An 11,496-nucleotide genomic window follows, 5' to 3' on the forward strand; every position below is an offset into this window, starting at 1 on the left:
TTTTAAGGATTGATTTTTTTGTATATGAGCCGTTGAATAATAAATCCAGAATTATATTTATTAAGAATTTTTGTTACTTTTGTTGTCTTATTGCATTTTTTTTCTTTTGATCTTTTTTCAACCCTTTTCCGACATCGGGCGTAATAGTACACCAATGTCGGATTCCCTTGCTTTGATGTGGGCTCCGGTGCTAAGCCCACATCCTTTTTGGCACATATCAAATGTTTTGAACAGCTGACATATGCCTCTAATAGCCGCCGGTGGAATAGTGAGCCACCCACGGCTGTTAACTAGTTAAATGCAGCTGTCAATCTCTGTCAGCGGAATTTAACTCATGCTTCCAGCAAACACACCAGAAATTCCACCCATCGGTGACCCCATCACATGATTGCTGGTCACCGATGGGTTGGCATGATAACTAGAGGTTTTTAGCAGACCTCTATGGTTGTCATAGCCAGATTGTTATGAGTACCGCCAGGTGGTCGGTGCTCAAAGCAAGTGAGCATTTCTACTACATACTGGCGATCTGATCATCGACTGTATGTAGCAGAGCCGATTGGATTATGGCAGCTTCTAGTCTCCCTTGTAGACTATTAAACCATGCCAAGAGTAAAAAAAAAGTTTTAAAAAATATTAAAAAAAAATATATAAAAGTTCATATCATCCCCTTTCACCCAATTCAAAATAAAATAATAAAAAACATCAAACACATATTAGGTATTGCCACATTCAACATCGCCTGATCTATCATTTTAAAAATAATTAACCCGACTGTCAAACGGCGTAGTGAGAAACAAAGTAAAAACGCCAGAATTACGATTTTTTGGTCACTGCTACATTACATTAAAATGCAATGATGGGGGATTAAAAAATCATATCTGCACCAAAATGGTATCATTAAACACGTCAGCTTGCCATGCAAAAAATAAGCCCTCACCCAACCCGAGATCACGTAAAATGGAGATGCTACGATTTTCGGAAAATGGCACTTTTTTTTTAAACAAACTTTGGAATTTTTTTTTTACCATTTAAAGAAAACAGCCTTAGACATATTTGGTGTCTATGAACTCGTAGTGGCCTGGAGAATCATAATAGCAGGTCAGTTTTAGCTTTTAGTAAACACGGTTCAAAAACAACAACAACTATGGCATTACACTTTTTTTTGCAAATTCACAGCACTAGGATTTTTTTTTTCATTTTTGAGTACAAAACATGGTGAAACCAATGGCATCATTCATAAGTACAAAAGTAAAAGCCTGCCTTTTCATTGAGCTGGATATCAAAATTAATATCCCATGTAGGTCTGGATTTGGAAGGATACTCAAAATCAAAGTGGAAAATCAAATTTCAGTCTGATCCATCATCAGTGGAAATGCCTCAAGACAAGGAAATGATGCACAGTAGCGTGTGGAGCCTCCACGTGCCTGTTTGACCTCCCTACAACACCTGGGCATGCTACTGATGAGTCGGCGGATGTTGTCATGAGAGATAGCTGTTTATTTGTTTAGTTCTCCAACCCCTGTTGTCTAGTAGTTTAGTTATCCATCTTATGGTGTGTAGTGGTTTATTTCTCCATTCCCAAATGCCCTGAAAGCCTTGGGGATTGCAAAACTTATGTAACAGCCCCTTCCCCGGCTGCCTCAACAGGTTCCAGAGTCACCCAGTGCCCAGTCATTGATATGCAACCCCAATGTCCATGTCTGCTCGTCCAGGTGTCAAAGTTGAAATGCACCTTGGCAGATAGAATTTTTCTGGGAATGGGTGATGCTGCCTGCGATTTGATGCTGTAGTGCAAGCACATCTTTCTTAGAAAAGTAATGGAGACTGGACAACAGGTACTGGGAGACAGCAATGACCATCAGTTTTCGGAAACCTTCTGTATCCACAAGGCCGAACGGCTGCATTTCCCTCAACAACAGAGTGGCCATGCAATAGCCACAGAGATCACAGGCTGTAAGTTATTTAGAAACAAATGCAGCTGTAATCTTTGTAGTGAGTAGCTCTCAGCGGGCCCCTATCATCTAGACAAGGACACGTTTGGGTGCCGATCATCCGAGGAGGCTGCAGGCTGTTCACAATAATTAGTTCTCTGAAAAGTAATAGTGAGCATGCAGCTTATCCACCTCCAGATTAGAACGCATGGAGTATATGTATATCCCGCAGTACGATCTCTACTAACTCTTCGATAACCCTACACTCCTCTCTCCCAACAACAATCCTGTTTTTCAACTAAATAAATAAATACAGACAGATTGGATGTCATTCTTCTTTTGAGTTTCACACCATCACTGACTTGCAAAGTTATGCGGAATATGTTTGCAATATATAAATAGTTTTATTATTATTAGTAGATTGAAGATGCTGAAGTTCAAGCTGTTAGCTTTGCCTTGTGTGAGAGGAAAGAATCTTTTATGTGAGCACAACTGCACAAACGAGGGCTCGCTTCTGTGCTGACACAGAGTGGAGTAGGGTGAACATGACAAGCTGCTGGACTGTGAGAAAGGTGTAGGCAGAGATGTTACGGTGGATTGAGAAAGATGTGGGTGTGTAAGATCAGTCAAAACTAGCAGGCATGTCCACTTCCGCATCAGCTGAAAGGCTCTCAGTCACCCTATCTGTAGAGGCTAAACAAATACACTCCCTGACAGAAGATATGTCGCTTATCCATGTTATGTAAATAAAAGCTTATAACCTGACGTTAAATTCATCCATTGGTTGTATAAATTACTCTTTTGAAAGCTGAAACCCTCCGAAATGTGGTTTAGGTAAAGAAAATAAATTGACATCAATGCAGAAATATTGATCATTTAATGGACACAGAATGGTCAGGTTTTGGCAAGACAAAAGTTTTGTCGCCCACAGAAAGTAATGTGATATTCAAACAAATAATTAACTAAAAATACAAATATATGTTGCATAACATTGGTGAATGAAGTTGTGGTGCTATTAGAGTCATAGTTAATATTTTTGTGACTTCCATGACCTTGAAGGACTGCATCCATGCGGTTCAACAATGATTCATACAGTTTATTAATGAAGTCATCAGGAATAGCAAAGAATGCAGTCTTATATTCCTCCCAGAGTTCATCTAGATTCTTTGGTTTTGTCTTCCAAGCTTCCTCTTTCATCCTACCCCAGGCATGCTCAATGATGTTCATGTCTGGTGACTGGGCTGGCCAGTCCTTGAGCATCTTAATCTTTTTTCACTGGAGGAACTTTGTTGTAGAGATGGATGTATGAGATGGAGCACCATCCTGCTGCAGAATTTGACCCCTTTTATGATTTGGAATATAAGAGGTAGCTAATACTTGATATTTTAGGCTATTGATATTGCCTTCCACCTTGGAAATGTTTTGCACACCCCCATACTGAATGTAACCCCATACCATGATCTTTCCACCACCAAGTTTAACTGTTCTTTGAGTGTATTTTGGATCCATACGGGGTCCAGTAGGTCTCCTGCAGTATTTGCGGTGGCTGTGGTGTAATTCTACTGAAGATTCATCAGAGAAATACACCTTCTGCCACTTTTCCAGCATCCATATGTTTAGCAGGCTGTGAGACTTTGCAAATGCCACACTTTTTTTATTTGCCTTTTGTTTACTGCTGGCTTCTGGGCACTGATTTGACCATGGAGGCCATTTTGAGACAGAATCCTACAAACTGTTCTAGATGACACAGGGACTTGAGGTGACCAGGCCTATTGGAGCTCTGCTGCAGTGGAAGAGGAGCTTGCTTTGGATTTTCTAACCAGCAAACATTCCTCTTGAGCAGTTGTCTTGTGGGGTCTGCCGGACCTGGGCTTGTCAAACACATCTCCAGTCTCTTCAAATCTTTTTTTAATTCTTTGTACTTGACACTGAGACACATTAAAGGTGCCAGCCACCTCTGCAGTGGATCTGGTCTTCAGCCTCTTGATAATCCAGGCTTTGGTCGCAGGGTGGATTTTTGGCATGTTGTCTGAGCTCAAGTTGCAGTTCAAGAGAAGGTCTGGTGTGCTGGGTTTCTTTTTATACACACCCACTAATTAACCGATCATTTACTGAGCACAGGTGAGGATGTAAACTAGGATTGGGTGCATTATTTGACCAGGCGACAAAACTTTTGTCTTGCCAAATTGTGACCATTCTGTGTCCATTAAATAATAAATATTTCTGCATTGATGCCAATATATTTTCTTAACCTAAACCACATTTCTGAGGGTTTCAGCTTTCAAAACAGTAATTTATACAACCAATGGATGAATTTAACATCAGGTTATAAGCTTTTAATTACATAACATGGATAAGCGACATAACTTCTGTCAGGGCGTGTAGAGTCTCTGCTGCCAGAGACCTGTGTGACATCACTTGCCATGGTGAGGGAGGAGGAAGAATCAGAAGATGCTGATGATGGGCTGGACAGTGGTTGGCAATGTCCACTAGTCTGACTTTTAGGTCTGTGACATTTCCAGATTAATGCACGCTGATCGCGCATGTGCCAGTTCATGCATGTAGTACTCAAATTATTTAATTTTTTTTAAGTCTACTAAGTAGTTTTTAAAAAAAAAAGACAGATAACATGAATTTTTAGATTTTTGCTGGTTTGAAGAAAAGACCCAAGCTAGGCAACTGATGAACCATGAAGCGAATGCTGCTGTCCATTGCCATAGAAGGGGCTCATTATGCATTGGTTTTCATGGTGGCAGAACTCTGTGTCTTTGTAACCTCCCCATCTTCCTCCTTCCTCTGCTGAGCTACTCATCTGCATTCCTTTTGGTTTACACCAAGTGTGATCTACTACCTCATCGTCATCCTCTCTGTTCTCCCACTCCTCTCCCTGAGTCACCCTCCTCCTCTTCCTGCTGTGACAGCACAGTAATGTCCACGGGCGACAAGTATCTGAGACTCGTCACGAATAGATCACCTTCACCCAACATTGTTAAAGTCTGTTACCAAGGGTTTACATTATGCAGAGACCCACTTCGTCTGGCCCTTGATCAAAGTGTGAAAGATTTGGTGATCTGTGCAGATGAATTCCTCCTATTGACTCTATGAATCTTTGGAGTAACCTTCCTAAGCCCATGGCATACAATGTTTAAACAGATGTGCAGACTCAGACATCTGTGGTTCCCAACAGTCAGTTGGGCGGTTGGAGAGTTTTTATGTGGGGGAAATAAAGGTAATTGGGGTGCCACCACTGATGACAGTACTGTGTGTGATAAGGTGGAGGAAAAGGAGCAGAGGCCTCTTGATGTAGATCTTGCCATCTATTGGAGCACATGTTCCTTCTGGCCCTCATCTACAAAGCATACAGCTGTATGGCTGCCAAAAAAAGGGAATGGAGTAGCCTGTTCAGTAACAGAAGTTGTAAAAATGCTGTGAAATTTCCCCTGCAAGAAAACAAATCAAATTGTCATCTCTGGTATCATACCAGTCTTACAACCCTAAACAGCTACTCTGTACTTACCTCAATCCACCAGATCTCTCTCCTCTCATCTCAGCTGAATACTTTTCCTCACAACACGTGAACTTGACACAATAACGTTCCATCTCATTCCAAGCCTTATCACAGTCTTCATCCCAAACCTAACCCACCTCTACAGCCTTGCACTACCAACTGGTGTCTTCGCTCCTGATGGCAGCATACCTCAATCACACCCATCCTGAAAAAGCCCACCGTTGACCCATCTTCTGTGCCTAGCTATAGCCCCTTTTCATTTCTTCCTTATGCCTACAAACTACTGGAACAACATGTCCATTTTGAACTGTCCTATCTCTCCTCTTGCTCCCTCTTTGATAGCTTACAATCTGGCTTCGCACTGCACCATTCCACTGAAACTGTTCTGACTAATGTCACCTACTATCAACTAACCGCCAATTGAAAGCAATGCAAGTTTGTCCTCCTCCTTCTTCTAGACCTGGCATCTGCTTTTGACACAGTGACCCATTTCCTCTTTATATAGACTTTATGATCTGTTAACATTACAGACTTGGCCATTGGTTGGAGCTTCTCGTACCTAACAGACACGACATTCAGGGTCTCACACTCACACACCACCTCCTCATCTCACCCCCTATGTATCAGTGTCTCCCAAGGTTCTGTTGTAGGACCAGGCACTATGCTTAGAGTGTGCATGCACTCCTACCCTCTTAAAGGTACTGCCCGTGTCAACTTAAGGCATTCCCAGCCTACAGCTTGGTGACACCTTCTATTTAAGACTTCTCCTCCAATATAGAGGTTCCTGAGCTACATAGTTAGTTTGCTTTGCAAGCATGCTAGTTGTCTGGTTCCCCAGATCCTCTCATCTGCTAGTCCTCCCTATATCCATCTGTTCATATCTGTCTGTGCCCATCTGCTCGTACATGTCTTTGCTCTTCTGTCCATCAGCCGGTCCAGATCACACCAGCCGGCGCCCATCTGTCCAGCTAATTAGGAAAACTGTTCTGGAAACTGCTGATACTGTTTGGTGGGAGATTTTGATTATGCTACTCTTACTGTATAAATAAATAAATTGGGTGGAGGGAGGTTTGTGGGATCTTAAGAATTAACTCCTCGTCTGGAAGCTCTTTACTGTGCAAACTTCTCCAGGCTCTAGTGGCTTAGCTTCTTGAAAATCTTCTTGAAAACAATTTGTACACTATGCAAGATAAAATCACTCATAGCAGGAGAATGACAGCATACAGAAAAAGCATATTAATTTCATACTTCTTTATTCTAATGCTGTCTAACCATATTAATTATTTAGATAAAATGAGATTTTTCACTTAGTGGAATGAAGGTTTAACATTGTGACAGGAAAATCGTCACTATATAATTAAAATAAGATTACAAAAAAGTACAAAATTGTAGGTTTTCTCTCAAGGGATGTCAATACTACTGAACATACTACCAGTAACAGAGTGCATCTATATAAAATGGTATTTCAGTAAATATTTTCTTAATTCTGCAACTTTTTTTCAAATTGTGATTTTTTTTTTATGGACTATTATTTTCTTACCTTTCTTCTGTATACATTAGTGTCATTTCCTTCTTTGTCTGTTCCTCTCATGTGTAAGGTTCTATACATATCATCCAGTGCTTGAGCCATCATCAGTACAGCCGTGTACACTCTGTATGGCACGCCATCCACAAAATAATGGCTGTGATTAGTAAAACGCTCTTCACCAGTGCAATTATGAAGGGGATAAGAAATAGTGCGCTGTAAAAGAAAATTCTTTACATAGCTTCTTGAAACACAATGCAGTGAGGTTATCCAAAGATCTTCTAGAATTGGATCATGTGGGTGAGTGGATGGATGAAAGCTTAAAGCCATTTCCTCCAATCCATGACAACTGTACTTAAAAGGGCTAAATATGAGGCTGCAATTAATCCAATGTCCATAGACATGGAATGAGTCATGTGACCATGAAGTCGAAAAGATAAAAGTTTTATTTTTGGCAATTTGTGCTGCATGAACTCGAATAGTCTCCACCAGATCTTTACTTGTGCCACAAAGTAGAATAATTTCTGCTTTTAATTTCTTTATGACAGATGATTGTACCATTTTTCTTTGTGTTGAAATTATTATCACTTCAATACATATTCCAGATTTTCTCAGCTCTGTGCTCAGAAAGCGAAGCTCTCGTTCTCCAACATCATCATTTGTAGCAAAAATACAAACCATGTTCCAATTAAAATACATCAACAACTTCACTAAAGACACAAATTGCATCTCATTATCCTGGACTGTTCGAAAGTAGTGTGGATACAATTTTTTGTCACTGAGTATAGAGTCTCTTGCCCCGTAACTAATCTGAAAATTGAAAAAAAGCATAAAGATGTGTAATTGAAAAAATTGCTTCTGTAACCATATATATCATGTACATTTAAAATTTCAATTAAAAAGAAATAGACTTAGAATACAGTCATGACAGATAGTGTTGGTATTAGAGTTGACCGACTTTGATCGGATCGGGCTTCATGAAACAAAATTTGTTTCAGATGAAACTGGTCCGACTAGGGCAAAAAAAGTCGGAGTTTCGTCCGAAACCCGACCCCAATGCAAGTCAATGGGAAATAAAAGTCAGCATTGAGCAGATGACATTCATCCACTCAATGCCGACCTTTATTCCCCATTGACTTGCATTGGGGTCGGGTTTCGGACGAAACTCCGACTTTTTTTGCCCTAGTCGGACCAGTTTCATCTGAAACAAATTTTGTTTCATGAAACCCGATCCGACCAAAGTCGCTCAACTCTAGTTTGTATCCTTGAAATTGTTCCTGAAAATGAAGTATTTCTCCCAGAACATTATTGCAATTACATGTATGTGCTTAAACACATGTCTATTTCCTTTGTGTGCATTGTCACAAAGGAGGAAAAGAAAGACAGGGTTTTTCAATGTATCTGTGCAGACCACACAAGGACAGAAATATTTTTCATAGCTTTATTGTGCCGACACGTTTGTGGCAAAACCCTGTCTTTTTCTTCCTCCTTTGTGACATTGGTATCTACGGGATTTTGCAGCGACCACTGGTTCCTTTCACATTCTTCAAGGGGTTGTGACTGTTCACAACCTGTAAAGGTGAGTGCACTATCCATGTATTGTCACCCAAAAAAAAAATCACATTTATTGCCCTATGTGCACTCTCTTTCCTTAATTTCTCTTTGTGTGCATTGGGACAACAAAAAATAAAAAAGTGAACCGAAGGCAAATTGGATATAAAGTCACACACAACCTCAAAAATGGGTCAGACAAATTTGTTCACAGCCTCAACTTAATATTTGGTTTCATACCCTTTGGAATAAATAGCTACACTCAATTCTTCCCATAACCATCAAAAAGCTTCTTGCATCTCTGAGTTGGACCACTTTCTTTTGCAAATTGTTTGAGGTCTCTCATATTTGAAGGGTGCTATATACCAACAGCAATTTTAAGATCTTTCCACGGGTGTTCAATAGGTTTTAGATAATGACTCATTGCTGGTCATTGCATAACTCTCCAGGGATTTGATTCCACGCATTTCTGTGTGCTTCTTGAATGTAAGGGGTCATTGTATGTTTGAGGCTATTGTCCTGCTGGAACACATGACCTATGATGCTTGCCAAGTTTTACGACACTGGGCACTACATTGTGACCGAAAATATTCAGGTTTCAAGATGCCTTAAACACAGTCAAGGCACCCAGTGCTAGAGGCAGCAAAACAACCCAAAAATATCTTTGCATCTCCACCATATTTTACTGTGTGCAGATTGTTGTAGAGATTGTTGATGTTTTTTAACATTTTTGGATCTCAAGCCCTCGGACAGTTCTATTTTCCTTTCTCTACTCTCCATGCTTAGTGTGTACACACAGACACACAATGTAAAGATTGAGTCAATTTATCCCTTTTTATCCGGTTTCAGGAGTGATTTTCATATTGCCCACATTTGTTGCTTTCATAGGTTAGTTTGAACCTGCATCAATTGGTTGAAATAAAGTTGTTTACCAACATTTTTTGAAAGATGTGAACAACTTTGCCCTGCCTATTTAGGGGGTTTAGTGTGAAATTATGGTATGTTCAATTTTCCTTTCTTCTATCTATTTTTGTGTTGTTCCAATCCACAAAATGGAAATAAACTTGTAAAACCATACATGTGGAAATTGCAATAATTTTGTAATACTTACCTATGACCGGCTCCCCCGCTGGTTATCGCTGATCGTGCGAGAACGTCCTGGACCATTTCTCGTCGTCAGCTTCCTGCGGCGCTTCCTGTGGAGAGACAAGCGACGAGCGTGGAGCCGGGCGGGAGGACGTCAGGATCGCCTAGTGTGACAAGTAAGTAGCCACCCCCATCCCCAGCGATGTCGCTGGTGAGATCTGCCTGTGTGGCAGCTCACTAGCGACCACTTAGCGATGTACCAGCGATCCTGACCGCGTCATATCGCTGGTCGGGATCGCTGGTACATCGCTAAGTGTGACAGTACCTTTACCCATTACTGAGATAGGAGATGGCAGTTCTTGTGGATACAATTCTATGCAGATGAGAGAAGGGAGGTGTCAGGATTCGTACCAGGGTCTAGTCTGGTTTCCACAGCAAGTTTCGTGCCTTACTGGCTGTGCCACACAGCCAGTCGGAATATTCAGTTTCTGATCAACTAGTTCTTTTTCGTTCATCATTCTTCCCCGTTCTGGTGATTGGCTGCTTCACTGTTTCCTGTTCGTATGTCCCGCCTTCTTCCTATTTAGCACTCCTCAGGGCTTTCACTCCTTGCCGGTGATTCTTTTGTGGTACGGATTCCTGCCTTCTCCACTGCGCTGCCCGGTACAACCTCTGACAGCCTCCCGGTCTCTCTTTCGTCTGAGTACCTCTGGACTCTAGCTTTCCGCTTTGTCTTTGCTGAAAGTTTAGTACTGTTTGGTGTGTTAGTTTTGGGTCTCGTGGATTAGCCCTTCAGGTTCGTTCTCTCTTTAGTATCACTCTTGTAGTCCTCCTTGCTGCTGCTTGTCTCCCTTAGGTTGTCCAGCATTAATTCCACCCTCGGTTTACCCTCACTGTAGCTCCCTGCACTTACGCCGAGGAAGGGACCGCCGCCCAGTTGTCGCCCACCGGCTAGGGTGGGACCGGCAAGTAGGTAGGGTCAGCGGGGGGGTGGAGCTCAGTGGCACCTTCTTTCCCCGCCGTGTGGTGGAATCATAACATAGTCACCGGCCACCCAAATGGACGCTATGACCTCCTTAGTCATTCAGATGCAGGGTCTTACTCAGCTGGTGCAAGATCTTGCTGCACAGGTCCAGCGTCAGGAGCAAATTCAAGCAGCTGCCGTGGCAGGGACAACTAATTCTGAGCCTAGAGTTAACTTACCCGAGCCATTTTTCGGAGATAGAAGCCAATTTGTTTCTTTTAGAGAAAATTGTAAATTATATTTTCAATTACGACCTCTTTCTTCTGGTCCTCCAGCTCAAAGAGTCCGTATCATAATCTCTCGCTTACGGGAGGGGCCCCAAGAGTGGGCCTCTCTCTGCCGCCAGATTCAAATCTCCGTATTTCAGTAGACGACTTCTTTCAAGCCTTAGGGAATATTTATGATGAGCCTGACCAAGTAGCTCTGGCCGAGGCAAATCTCACCTCCCTGTTCCAGGGTGATCAGGAGGTAGAGATTTATTGCACCCAGTTTCGTAGATGGAGCTTAGCTACCCATTGGAATGATCCCGCCCTACGGAATCAATTTCAGCGGGGCCTTTCTCCAGCCCTAAAGGATGAACTGGTACATTACACCCTGCCCCAGTCTCTAGAGGAGCTGATGGCCTTAATGGTCAGAATTGATCGCAGGTTAAGGGCGAGGAGATCGGAGCAGGCAGCAGCGCAGGTTTCCGTTTTCTCTAGGGTCACTCCGGCTGTTCCGAGTCTGCCAGCTGCCGAACCCATGGAAGTGGGAGCCATGCAAACTACCACAGAACCTAGTCCTTGCCGTCCACGCCACGCACTTGGAACCTGTTTTTACTGCGGGGATCCTCGGCACTGGATAAAGGATTGCCCGCGGCGCCCTTGCACTC

Source organism: Dendrobates tinctorius, unplaced genomic scaffold, assembly GCF_039654945.1.
Source record: "Dendrobates tinctorius isolate UK_male_01 unplaced genomic scaffold, ASM3965494v1 ptg000095l, whole genome shotgun sequence".
NCBI classification, from domain to species: Eukaryota; Metazoa; Chordata; class Amphibia; order Anura; family Dendrobatidae; genus Dendrobates; species Dendrobates tinctorius.